This window comes from Cornus florida, unplaced genomic scaffold, assembly GCF_030987335.1.
Source record: "Cornus florida cultivar Cherokee Brave unplaced genomic scaffold, ASM3098733v1 CherokeeBrave_3.0.0_Hap2_Chr11, whole genome shotgun sequence".
Taxonomy (NCBI): domain Eukaryota; kingdom Viridiplantae; phylum Streptophyta; class Magnoliopsida; order Cornales; family Cornaceae; genus Cornus; species Cornus florida.
In genome coordinates this window covers 27,507,248-27,519,434 of record NW_026775581.1, presented here as the reverse complement: position 1 = coordinate 27,519,434, position 12,187 = coordinate 27,507,248, and the positions used below count along the sequence as shown (strand labels likewise).

General features: G+C 33.8%; 1 long non-coding RNA gene across 1 annotated transcript; it reads left to right on the top strand.

Moving 5' to 3' along the window:
* The first annotated feature begins 4,033 nt into the window (after positions 1–4,033).
* Positions 4,034–10,337, top strand: LOC132286099 (uncharacterized). Its single transcript, XR_009472680.1, has 3 exons — positions 4,034–4,312; positions 6,995–8,326; positions 10,253–10,337. It is a non-coding gene; the product is annotated as an uncharacterized LOC132286099 (long non-coding RNA).
* The last annotated feature ends 1,850 nt before the right edge of the window (positions 10,338–12,187 follow it).

Here is a 12,187-nt window from a genome sequence, read left to right as displayed (position 1 = left end):
GTATATATTTTTATTCATACAAATACCTAGGCAATATAATTACGCCTATGACAACTCATCCATGTACAAATTGTAAGTTTAACAATAACTAATTTATACATAGATATCCCCTATTGATTATAAGCACATACCTAACTTAATAACCAGTCTATCCAAATATATCAAATAAGAAAGAATAATACTAATAATCTTAATTCACATACATATATATACACATATTTAATATAATATATATGTGTATAATCTTTCCCTAATAACCCTTGGTTATTTAATATATATATATATATATATATATATATATATATATATATATACATCCTTCCTTCCTTACTAATCATAACTTAATAAAATCCCTTTTATACACACATATAGGTAAATATATATGTACTTATATATACATATATACACATCCTTCCATAACAATATAATAAATTATTATATTTACTCAAAAGAAATGCTACTAATCCTCGTAGTAACACTCTACGGTTTTCAGAATACCAAGAACACCTCCTCTAGTGGTTGTTTTCAACCCCAATAAGCTTAAAACATATTCTGAAAATTCACCGGACCCTACAGGAACTTTACGGAACCTCAAACTCCCTTGAACGCGCCTCCACGCGCCGTCACACGCTCCTCCAACTTATGCACGCGCCTCCACGCGCTTCTATTAGTTGGCAGGCGCGTTCAGGAGCTTCCACGCGCCCTCACGCGCCTGATCCACTCTCGGCGCGTGTGTGGCTGCCTCTGATTGGTTGCCCTTTACGCTCTGGTGTACTCGCCCACACTAGATCAATCTTCTATTGGTCAAACCTCATCCACGACCTTAATGCATAAGCGCATCAAATCTCTATGCTCCGCAAAGCACTGGATCATCCTTCACTCATCCACTCCACCCAACGGTCCAGATCAGCGGGTGCACCATATTATCATGCGCCGCACCGCATCCAATTATCTGCCACTTCCTCAAATCATCTCAGCCCTTCATGGTCCGCGCGCACAGTAATACAATGAGCCGCGCCGCACCAGATTAAGACCCTATGTTAATGCGCCGATTTGAAGCCTCCAGTGTATACAATGTATATATATATATATATAATACACATAAATAATTATATATATAATTTCCAAAATATCAGAAAAATATAAATAAAATCCAGAAAAATTTCCAGAAATCCTAGAAAAATTCCAGAAATTATAATTAACCCTCTTGGTTCACAAATCAAACCTATACTTAATTTTAAACAATATGCACACCTATATACATAATTAAAATCCAACGAATCCACAAATTAAATATAATAATTTATGTTTGTTTTTTTTTTTTTCGATCTAACATGATTTAATTAATGACTTTAAACTAAATTCTAGCACCCAAGGTGATAAATTTATGGGTCCTAAGAGGAGAGTTAGAGAGAACTTGCCTGAAGATTTCGAAACGAAATCGAAGCTTTAACCTTTGATTGTCTCTTCCAATTTCGGTATCCGCTTTCTCAGATCCGGCCTACTCCTTGTCCGTTCTCTCTTCTTCTTCCCTCTTTGTCTCTTTTATTTTTCTAACATGAAAACTTCTTAACCCTAAACCTTATGTGTATATTTATACACATTAAACCCTAAATCCTATTCCTAGTAGGATTACAAAATAAAATAATAAACTAATATTATTTAAATAATATAATATATATATATATATATATATATATATATATATTACTTATGCATATATATATCTCCCATAATTAACCATCGGTTAATTAAATCCTAAATCCTATATATATATATCCATAAACCTATATCCTTCTGTAACACTTATCAATTAATTATATTTATATATAATTAAATTAATAAAAATGATTATTTAAATAATCAAATACCCATTGGCCTTTATTAATTAACCCATCAAGGCTTGATCCAAGCCCAAGACCATATCCTTTGGTCCAACATTCCTTAAGCCCAAACCAATTAATCTAAATAAATAAAATAATTAAATAAATACTTAAATTAAAATACTAATTACATAAAACACATAAACAAATAAGAATTTACAACTAAGTCACATCATATCAATACGCCACAATTCAATCAATAATTAAATACACACACATCAATCATCATATCAATTCAATAAATATATAATCACAAAATAAAATCTAACTAAAATGAGACAATTAATCTAAACACTCAATTAAATAAAATAAAATTCATTAATCCCAATTAATAAATCTTTTAAATTATCGAGGTATTACATCACACCCGCTCACGACACACCCGCCCACATGGTCATCACAATATAAGAACTCAATATCTATATATAATCATGGTCAAAACATTATATACAACATAAATCCCCCAAAACTACAAAATACTAAGTTTAGGAAGCAAGCAAAGAGGCTACCTTTAGCCCCAAGAGAAAGATCTAGCCACTCATGATTGTTGTCATCCAGCCCTCAAGGGCTTTGTTCAATGTAGGCACCATCTTCTTCCTTTTGCTTTGGTCTCCAAAAATCCTAATCTAGATAGAGAAAATATCTAAAACTATCTCTAAAGCTTCAACAAAAGTTGTGTAAAAATTGTAAAAAAAACTTGGAACTCTATACAATTGGTTCAATTACAATTAAATATAAACCTCTTTGAGTAGGCAATAAGTCAGAAAATAGGCTTTTATTGGTGCAAACTCGCAGTTACAAAAGTTGGTGGAGTTCGGGCGTGCTCGGGAATTAAACAGCTCACTGCTAGCAGGGGCTTCGATGGATCGAAGCTTACTTCAATCGATCGAAGATGACATGGCGAAAATATTTTTGACGACCTTATCCACTAAGCTGACACCACCTTCTTTTCGATCGATTGTAGATCTCTTCGATCGATCGGGAAATCCTTTGATCGATCGAAGACTGTCCAGTGCAAATTCTTTTGAATTTTCTTCTTGACTCCAAAAAGGAGCTAAAAGGTTCTTTTTAGCCCGTGTGAACCTTATTAACCTGAAATAGACCAAAATGCAAATTAAAACCAAAATGAGAAAGTAAGATAGATGAATGGACGAAAATACCCTAACTTAGGTGCTAAAATGTATCACATTTGAGTACTTATCATAATGTCTTTTAAAAAATTATTTATACAATATTGTTTATGGAAAAATATTGGTCATGCAAGTAAATGGTGTTTGCTTTTTTAATTCATTATTGAATTTGTGATACTTGTTTACTACAAATTAATTTTTTTTAGAACTGAATAAATTAATTCTCTAATTATCTCGGTAAGCCTTTAGGAAGTTAGGCTCCATTTGGTATTTCTCCATTTATGGTTGAATATAACCGTTCTTACATTGAATGTGAATAATGTTCAAATGGATTAGTCTCGACCAATGGATTTAGGTAAACCCATCAACATAAAGTTAGCTATAATCAGCTCTAAATGTACTGAATTTATATATAGTTATATTTTTAATTTTTTTACTTTAATTATTTATACGCATTTTAATTGTCTATACAAATTGAAATCAAAACATTATTGTATTGTATGCATTTGTGTAAATTTTGATCGAATAGATTGAGTTCATTTCGGAGCTTATAGTTCATATATTTTATGATAGTAGTTTTTAAGGATTTAAGTGTGTTTCAATTTGATTTTAATATTTGTAAAATAAAATATTTTTTTAGTGTATGGTGTGAATAAGATTTAATCCCATTGCATTTGTTATTTATAGTTCAAATCTTTTATATAATCAGATTGAATAAGTTAGTTATGATTAGAATATACATATGTTTGTATTTATTATTATTATTATTATTATAATTATTTTGTATTTACTTTAATTATTTATACGAATTGAAATCCTAGTATATCATTGTATTACATGGGTTTGTGTAAATTATGATTGTATAAATTGAATTCAATTTTTATTTTATACTTCAAATAATTGGTAATGATGTTTGTTTAAGGATTTAAGTATATTTCAATTTGATTTTAGTACGTGCAAAAAAAAAAATATACATATAATTAATTCACCACGTACAATTTTATAAAAGTGTAGCGAATTTCTAAAAGTGTATAGAGTTTCTTAACAATTTTGGTTGAAGCCGCCTTTCGCCGCCGCATCTCCATCGTTTTCGGCAGCGAGCTCTTGGCCAAAGGGACGAGCTCTCCTCCTTCTTCTCTCGGTTTCCTCTCATTTCAGAATCTCTTTTCTCTTGTTCTCCAGCCGACTTAGGTCAAGGAGAACTGCCAGCAAGCTCTGCAAATTCCGAAGATACTCCGGCGATGTTCCAGTCACCATTTCTGGCCACGGCTATTTCTATCATCTCTCTCCTTAATTCCGGTATGTCAGCCTTTTATTTTCATTTTGATTTTTGATTTTTAGTTTTATTATATAGTTCAATTGTGCATATATTTTTGCAAATCTTGTTTAACAAAAATTGCAAAACCAAAAACAAAATAAAAAAATGAAAAATTGAAAAAACAGATTGTTGGGACTTTAATTGAAAGTTGAAAATGTAACCTTGGAACTTGTTTGTGATGCACTATGATGTGGAAATTGTGAAGTTGGGCTGTGATGGTTTGATGTTGAAAAGGAGAAGGGGCATTTTCATTTATGGAATTTGGGATTGATATGTAAAAGGAGAATGGGCTGAAAACTTGGTTTATTGTTGTTGGTTTGTTGTTGAAAGGAGAATGGGATTTAAATGCATTGGATTTATTATTGTGGTTATTGAAAATGGATTGTGCTTAGATATATACATGTATACATCTTTGCTGAACTTATGTGGCTTATAATAGAAACTAAATGCACGTATACCAATTTTGGGTTGGAAATTGTATACATCCCGTGATGTTGAAATTTTTGGGAAAGTATGCCATTTTGAAATGTTGAATGCGATGCTACCATTTTTCCAATTGAGTTGTCAAAATGTGCATATGTTGTGAGTTTTTGAAATTGAAAAAGATATAACACTTGTATTATAGTTTTAAAGTTTTAAATGGAAGTTTGTTGGGAAGAATTGGATTTTTGTGTTTTGAAGCATGAAATTGAATTTTGAAATGTTAAATTGTGATTGGAATTTTGAAATTGTTTAGGGAAATACTTTGTGAAGCATGAATTGTTTGAAATGGAAATTGGAAATGACCTTTGAATTGTTTAAAATCAAAATTGAATTGTTGAATTGTAAGTTGAAATGAGATTGCTTGAAACTTGAAAAATTTATTGAAAAATGTTTGATGTGCATTCTTTGGAATTGAAAATTTGTGAGCATGCTCCCATTTTATTTCTTTGAAATGTTGGAAATTTCATTTGTTAACTAGTTGTTGATTTTCAAAAGTTGAAAATGAGTTTTTGGACTTTGATTTGAAATTTAAAGTTGAGTTTTTAGATTCCTTCAATTGTTGAGTGTTTCAATGCATGATTCTTGTGAGAATGCCTATTTACAATGTATGTAAGCTTTAAAACCCAAAGTTTCCAAAAATTTTAATTTTGAACCCAAGTGTTGAAATTTCCAAAGTTGTCCAAAATGTCCTTAAATGAGTTGAACTTGTTTCATTTGCTCTATTCTTCATCCATATGCATGTTTCAAATGATATTGAGTTTGTTCTTGTTCAATTCTTGATTCTTGCCATGTGAGGGAGTCTCTTTGATATCTTTTGACCAAATCATTGAGAACTTTAAATTTTCTTGAAAAATGTGATGAAATGTCAACTTGAACCCAACTTTTTGAAGTCAAATGTTGTGATGTTGCATAATAAGCTTGAAATTGGCCTAGTGTGATTTTTCTTGGAATAAGTGTTGTGCTTTTGGAATAAGTTGCAAGTTTCTTTGCTTGTATATACTCTTGTCAATAATTGCACACACCTTGTTCACATTGTTGGTTTTTTAAGCATGCTTGCATCCTTGTTGCAATATGTTTTAAGTTCAAATTGCACTTTTAGGATATCATTTTCATTCTTTGGCCTTAGTACACACTTTGAGGTGTTAAATTGAACTTTGAAATGCCATTTGAAATAAGTTTGGGGGGAATGTTGTTTTGAACATGAAATGCCATGTTACTTGCCTTATATCTTTGTGATTCATTCTTGAAAAACGTGTAAGGGCTTATGACCAAGGTTCTTAACGGGTCATTGCTTTTGATCCAAAAAAGGGTAAGATTCTTATCCTTCCCATTTTATACCATTGTTTGCTTCTATATTGCATAGAAGGATGTTGCGAGCCAAAAGCGATTATTTTTGTTCTCTATATTGCTTAGAGGGGGTCACGAGCCATAAGTGACTATAGGTTGTTGATTTTGTGATAATGGAGTACGAGATATTTGTGAATGGAGTTTGGTTTGATAATTGCGCATTATCTCTTAAATGCTTCATAGGTTGCATACCATGTTTAGCGTTCATCTTTGAACTTGTTCATCACAACATGCTTAGGATAGAAGTGTTTGCAACCGTGCATTCCACTTAGTCTCTATTTCATGATGTACATGCTTTTTGAGTTCTAGATAGACATTTGTCATGACTTGTTACCTCAATGTCACCATGATTGCTCCATTGGTCTTAAATGTTGAATTTGTAGACATTCTTGCTTAAGAAATGATACAATGTCATCCTAGGGTTTACTTGGCTTAAAATTGCAAAATCTTCTTGAGTTTTAGGTTTGTGAATGCACGTTGCATGTTTTATGCACATCATATCTTATACTTGTCATTTTGGTCTCATTCTTACATAAATGCTTTCAAAAGTGACTTTATCTGCCCTCTTTCTTACCATTGCACCATATTGCATGTTTGAGATTGTTTATTGTGCCATAATCCATTCTTTGTCTGTTAAAGCATATTTTAGTTCCAAAATGTCAGAAAATGGTTTGAATGCAATTCTTGAAGCTTTTTTGATAAATTCTTGCACAATCATGTTCATCTATGTTTATTCTCTGTTTCTAGTTTATTCAGGCATGCTTTGTGTTTCAACTCAGATACTTACCTCATTTCTATACTTGTGCATTGATTTCTATATGTTGATTTTCCAGATGCAGCGGAAGAAGGCAATTACTAGGAAAAGAGTAGCACCGCCTTGACAGCTACCTCCTTCTCCAAAGGAGTAGCCTTCCTCTTCATTTGAGGCTGAGGCGACTGTATCATCTTCTACGTCTTCTTCCAGTGCATCATCTATGGACGCACAGGGCCCCATTGATAGAGCAGTTCCTGATCCGTATTTTTCAAAGAGAGATCAGGAGCTTGAGCATACTTTTGAGATATATTTCTTTGCCCAGTCAGAGCAGACTAAGTGGGCCTAGGATGAGATGAAATGGTGAGGCATTGCTGATATTCATACGCCGATCAGCGGCACGGTTTATCCCGTGGTTGCATTATTCTACCAGCACCTCCGGCGAGATGAGGATGACCCATAGATCTTTCATACTATTATAGATGGGCAGGGCATTGTCATTTTTACTATCTTCGTAGAGATAGCCTCCCGATGCCCCTACATGTCTCCAGTGGTCACAGAGACTGAGAAGCCCTTATATCCTATTATTACAGAGTATCCTTCAGAGATGGATATAGTTGTTTCTTTCTCTCCTCAAACAGCTTATTTAGGCAACCCCCATGCCGAGCGAGTGGACATTCCATCCAGATTATGGTTCATCGACACAGTGCTCTTCCGCAATGCTTTTCCATCTAGGCATAATACTTAGAGGTGGGAGGGGATTCTGAAAGCCATGTATAGTTTTAATCAGGGATGTTGGGTGTCAATTCCTTCTCTTATCTGGGAGATTATTCACAAGTACTGGGAGAACTTGGTGTTTAAGCGGAGTGAGAAAACAAAGTCCTGGTCATTACCCATTGGCCACTTAATCACACAGATTATAAAGAACCAGGGCTTTCAAATTGGCCCAGCAGAGGAGTTAGAGCCTGCCATTAAGATGAAAAAAAGGAAGTATGGTGCTACTCAGTGGAAAAGAAGCTACAATGCCTGTCAGACCAATATGAAAAGGGCTATGTTGAAGAGGCTTCAGACTGTAAATTCATAGGAAGGTTCACCTACCTTTTCCAGGCCCAGATCTAGACAGCGCACTACTTCCAGTACATCCCATTATCCTCCCACAATATCCCATTTCCAGATGAGCACCTCTTCAGCTCCACCTTTAGCAGCTCAGACAGGCCATCCTCTCAGCATGCTAGCTCTGAGTCTAGTTTCCGAGGCGATATTACACAGCTCCATTCTGATCTCAGATCATTTAATCCTTGGATGTTTTAGCGAGTTGCTAATGTTGAGAAAGGTATTACCGATGCTAGGCGAGACATTGCATTCCTCAGGGATAATGTTGCACAGATCCGTTCAGAGATAACCAGTTTTCGAGGTGAGGTCACCTACATGCTTCATCACATCACTGATCTGCTTGAACCAGATGTTGTTCCATGATTTCACTCTCTCTCTTACTTATTACCTGCTCCTGACATTATCTGATACTTTTTGATACATTACTATTTTGGGGATATTTTTACTGTTTTGTTATATTCTACTTGGATTTTTGGATCATTGTTTTGGATATTGGTTTTAGATTTACTTTCAGATATTGATTTTGGATTTGGATATATTTTGACTCAGTTTTGGATATTTTGAGCTTGATATTGTTATATGCCATGTTGATTATACCCATTCAGTCCATTCTCCATTCATATTCTCTTATTTTTATCATTTAATGCATATGCTTTGATAGTTGCTAGTGTGAACATTTTTGGACAAGTTTTTGGAATCTAAGTTTGGGGCTATGCCTTCCAATGCTAAGCTTTCCATTATCGGGTTCTGTATGCTATGCCCATTTGGTATACTCTTTCCACTATCTATTGCTTTCTTTGCACATTGAGGACAATGCACAGATTAAGTTTGGGGGTGTTTTAGCATGTTGCACTTTATTTTCTATGTATGTGATTTGATTTGAGAGCTTAGTGATGATTTTGATCTTTTGAGGCCCATGTTACTTAGAATTTAAAAATTACTTGACCTGTGAGTTCAATACTCTTTGTATGCCTTTAAGATTTGATATTTTGCTTGCTTTTGTGGTCCACATCATTTTGTTTGTGAGATTGTTTTGAGATTCACTCTATAGTTATACACTTGCACATGCGCACACTAGTATTCATTTGTGGGGTACATGCTTAGTTGATCATTGATTTGGTTATATCTCAGTTGAGCTAGTATTACTTTGAAAGATTTCATTCTTGACAAGATGAATAACAAACCTTTTCTATTAAGTAGCCGGGATTCTAGCCTCATCAAGTGTTGAATTCTCGCGTCGAAAGGTAGAGGGCCCAAACTCTAGGTTTAAAAAAAAAAAAAATAGAATAAAAAAATATATATATTAAAAAAAGTGAGGACTTCTTGCCAAAGGTGAGGAGTAGGGAAATGATTAGATGAGAGTTGTTTTGATTTGTAACCTAGTTGATTCGAGCTTGTAAGTCCTTAGTGGTGTCTTTACACCTAATGCCCTAAAGCCGTCCGGTTTGGGAGTCATTGACCTAATGCTTGTTATATGGATCTTCTAGAGAGCTTAAGAGATCATTACATTGCACTATGCTTCCATCTTTGATTCCAGGGAAAAAAAAAAAAAATAATAAAGTGTGAAAGAATAAGTGCACCTAGTTGAATAAATCTTAATTATAGGTTTATTTTTTGTCTTGATAGTCGGTACTAGATTTGTGTGCTTGCTTGAGACTGGTTGTGCCCATTTCATTGATTTGCTAAGATAGCAACATATTTGATGTCGGTTCATTCAAAAGGATTCTAAAGTTTTTTTTTTGTTAATTTGCATGATCATCTTACTTGATGTGTAGAGGAACATACTTGCTTGCTTGTTGTTAAAATTTTGGGAAATTGCTTAGAGATGGTTGAAAAATGCATATTTGAGGTAGTTTTTTTTTAATACTTGTTTGGAATGTTGGTGCCTCTTAAGTGAGAAAGAGCTTAATGTTTGTGGGTATTATTTCTGGAAACCCTCACGAAACTTCACTCATCTAGTAGGGGTAACCTAAGGGTTTAAAAGGTTTGTTACATATGCTAACTGTAATCGTGATCCTACGAAAGTGACGTTATCCTTTTATTACTTTCTAGTCATAGTTGTTTAGTTATTCATTTCTTTCTTTGTAGGGACTAGCAATATCTAAGTTTGGGGGTGTGATAAATGTTCAAATGTTGCACATTTTAGCACCTAAGTTAGGGTATCTTAGTCTATTCATCTATTTTACTTTTCCGTTTTAGTTCTAATTTGTGTTTTTGTCTATTTCAGGTCAATAAGGTTCAAACGGGATAAAAATAGCTTATTAAACCCTTTTTGGAGTCAAGAAGAAGTTCCAAAAAAAGTCAAAAAAAGTGCATTGGAGCAGTGGCGATCGATTGCAGGACACATGATCCATCGCAAATGACTTCAGCAAAGGGATAGACTGCCACCTTATCAATCGTCCAAAATGGTGATCGATCGCAAAATTTGGCAATCCATCGTAGTGCAACATCAACGCCAGCTAGGAGGATAAGGTTGTTAGTTGTCAAGATAAGCATGCCACGTCATCCACTATCGATCGCAGAGGTTGGTGATCGATCATAGAAGTTGGCGATCGATCGCCATCCTGCTAGAAGTGAGCTATTTAATTCCTGAGTATGTCCGAACTCAACTTAACTTTTGGCTGCAAGATTGGACCAATTAGAAGGCCATTTTCTGACTTGTTCACCACACAAAGGAGTTTGTATTTAAATCAAATTAAACCATTTGTTAAGGGTTCCAGATTTTGTTACACAATTTTCACAACTTTTAGCCAGTTTTAGATAGTTTCTCTCTAGAGATTAGGGTTTTTGAGCAAGAGAAGGGGTAAGAAAAGAGGAAGAAGACGAAGCTAAACTTGAAGATAGCCTTTGAGATAAAATGTGTAGTATGAATTGTATTTGGAGAATGTTTACTTGACTGTATAGTAAAATATCAGCATGTTTAAGATTTAGTTTGTATAGGATATGTGATGTAGGAAGCTTAAATAAATTATAAGTCATTCATATTTTGTGATAACATGATATTATATTATTATGTTTATTTTTGAATTATTTGATGTACTTCCTTAATTGTTACATCAATTATTGGATTGTGTAGATGTAGTGCACCAGTATGGGATGGCGACACTCTAAGGATGGATTAGCTTATCAGTTAAGTCCTACCTATTTTATAAAGGTGTTAAGTCTTACTTATATTTGTGTCTGGTCAACTGAACAAGTTGGATGATACATAATGGATTACTTTAGATTGGATAGGATATTATATATATATATATATATATATATAGACACGTGCCATAATATGAGCTTGAGCATCAGAATCAGTGGATAGGGTGCGTATATTGCCAGGGATGTGTAGCTAGATATAGTGTAGTTGTGTGCCTTAGTAGGTCTAGGTACTCATGCCGACTATATGTGTGTTTTGTATGTTACCTACTATTTAGGTTGAGGCAACCCTATAATCTAGTGAGGTTCCTTTAATGTGTATATGTATTATAGATTATATAGTTATTGCATGGGTTAGTTATAGATATATAGTTTCTCTGGTCTCTGTTTGAGTTGTCGTAGAAAGAACTTGTTCGTGGGCCTGACCAACTATTATTTTTCAGGTGTTCGTTAGTTTCAGACATAGAGTTTGTTCATGCTGAGCAGAGACAGTCCATATTACTCTTCCGATTTTACGTAGGATTCTCTTCATGTTTTAATTTTGGGATTATTTTTCTTTTTAGTTTTCAGTTGGGATATCAGTAGGGGTCCACAGATGGATTCCCGAGTTGTAATGATATTAAAGGTTTTGGATTTTTCATTTGGAGGATTTTTTTTTTTTTTTTTTTTTTTTTTTTTTTTTTTTTTTTGCTGTCTTATTTATTCTTAGTTATTTTTTTTTGTAGTCAAATGCTTGTTTATATACTTAATTGTTTGGTATCCCTCGGATTTGTGCTCGGACTTGATCATCCGTGACTCTAGAAACGAGGGGTATCACAGTTGGTATCAGAGCACTCCAGGTTCAAGTATCTTTAGGGATCTATCGTTTTAAGACTTCCGCGTAGCGTATTCTTTTATGTAGAGCCTAAGTTTAGGATTCATTGTATTCCTTTACGGTATGCTTAAATCATACTGATATCTGTTTTTCTATATTAACAGAATCGTTAACGCTAGAAGAAGACAGGACAATCAGAGAAAT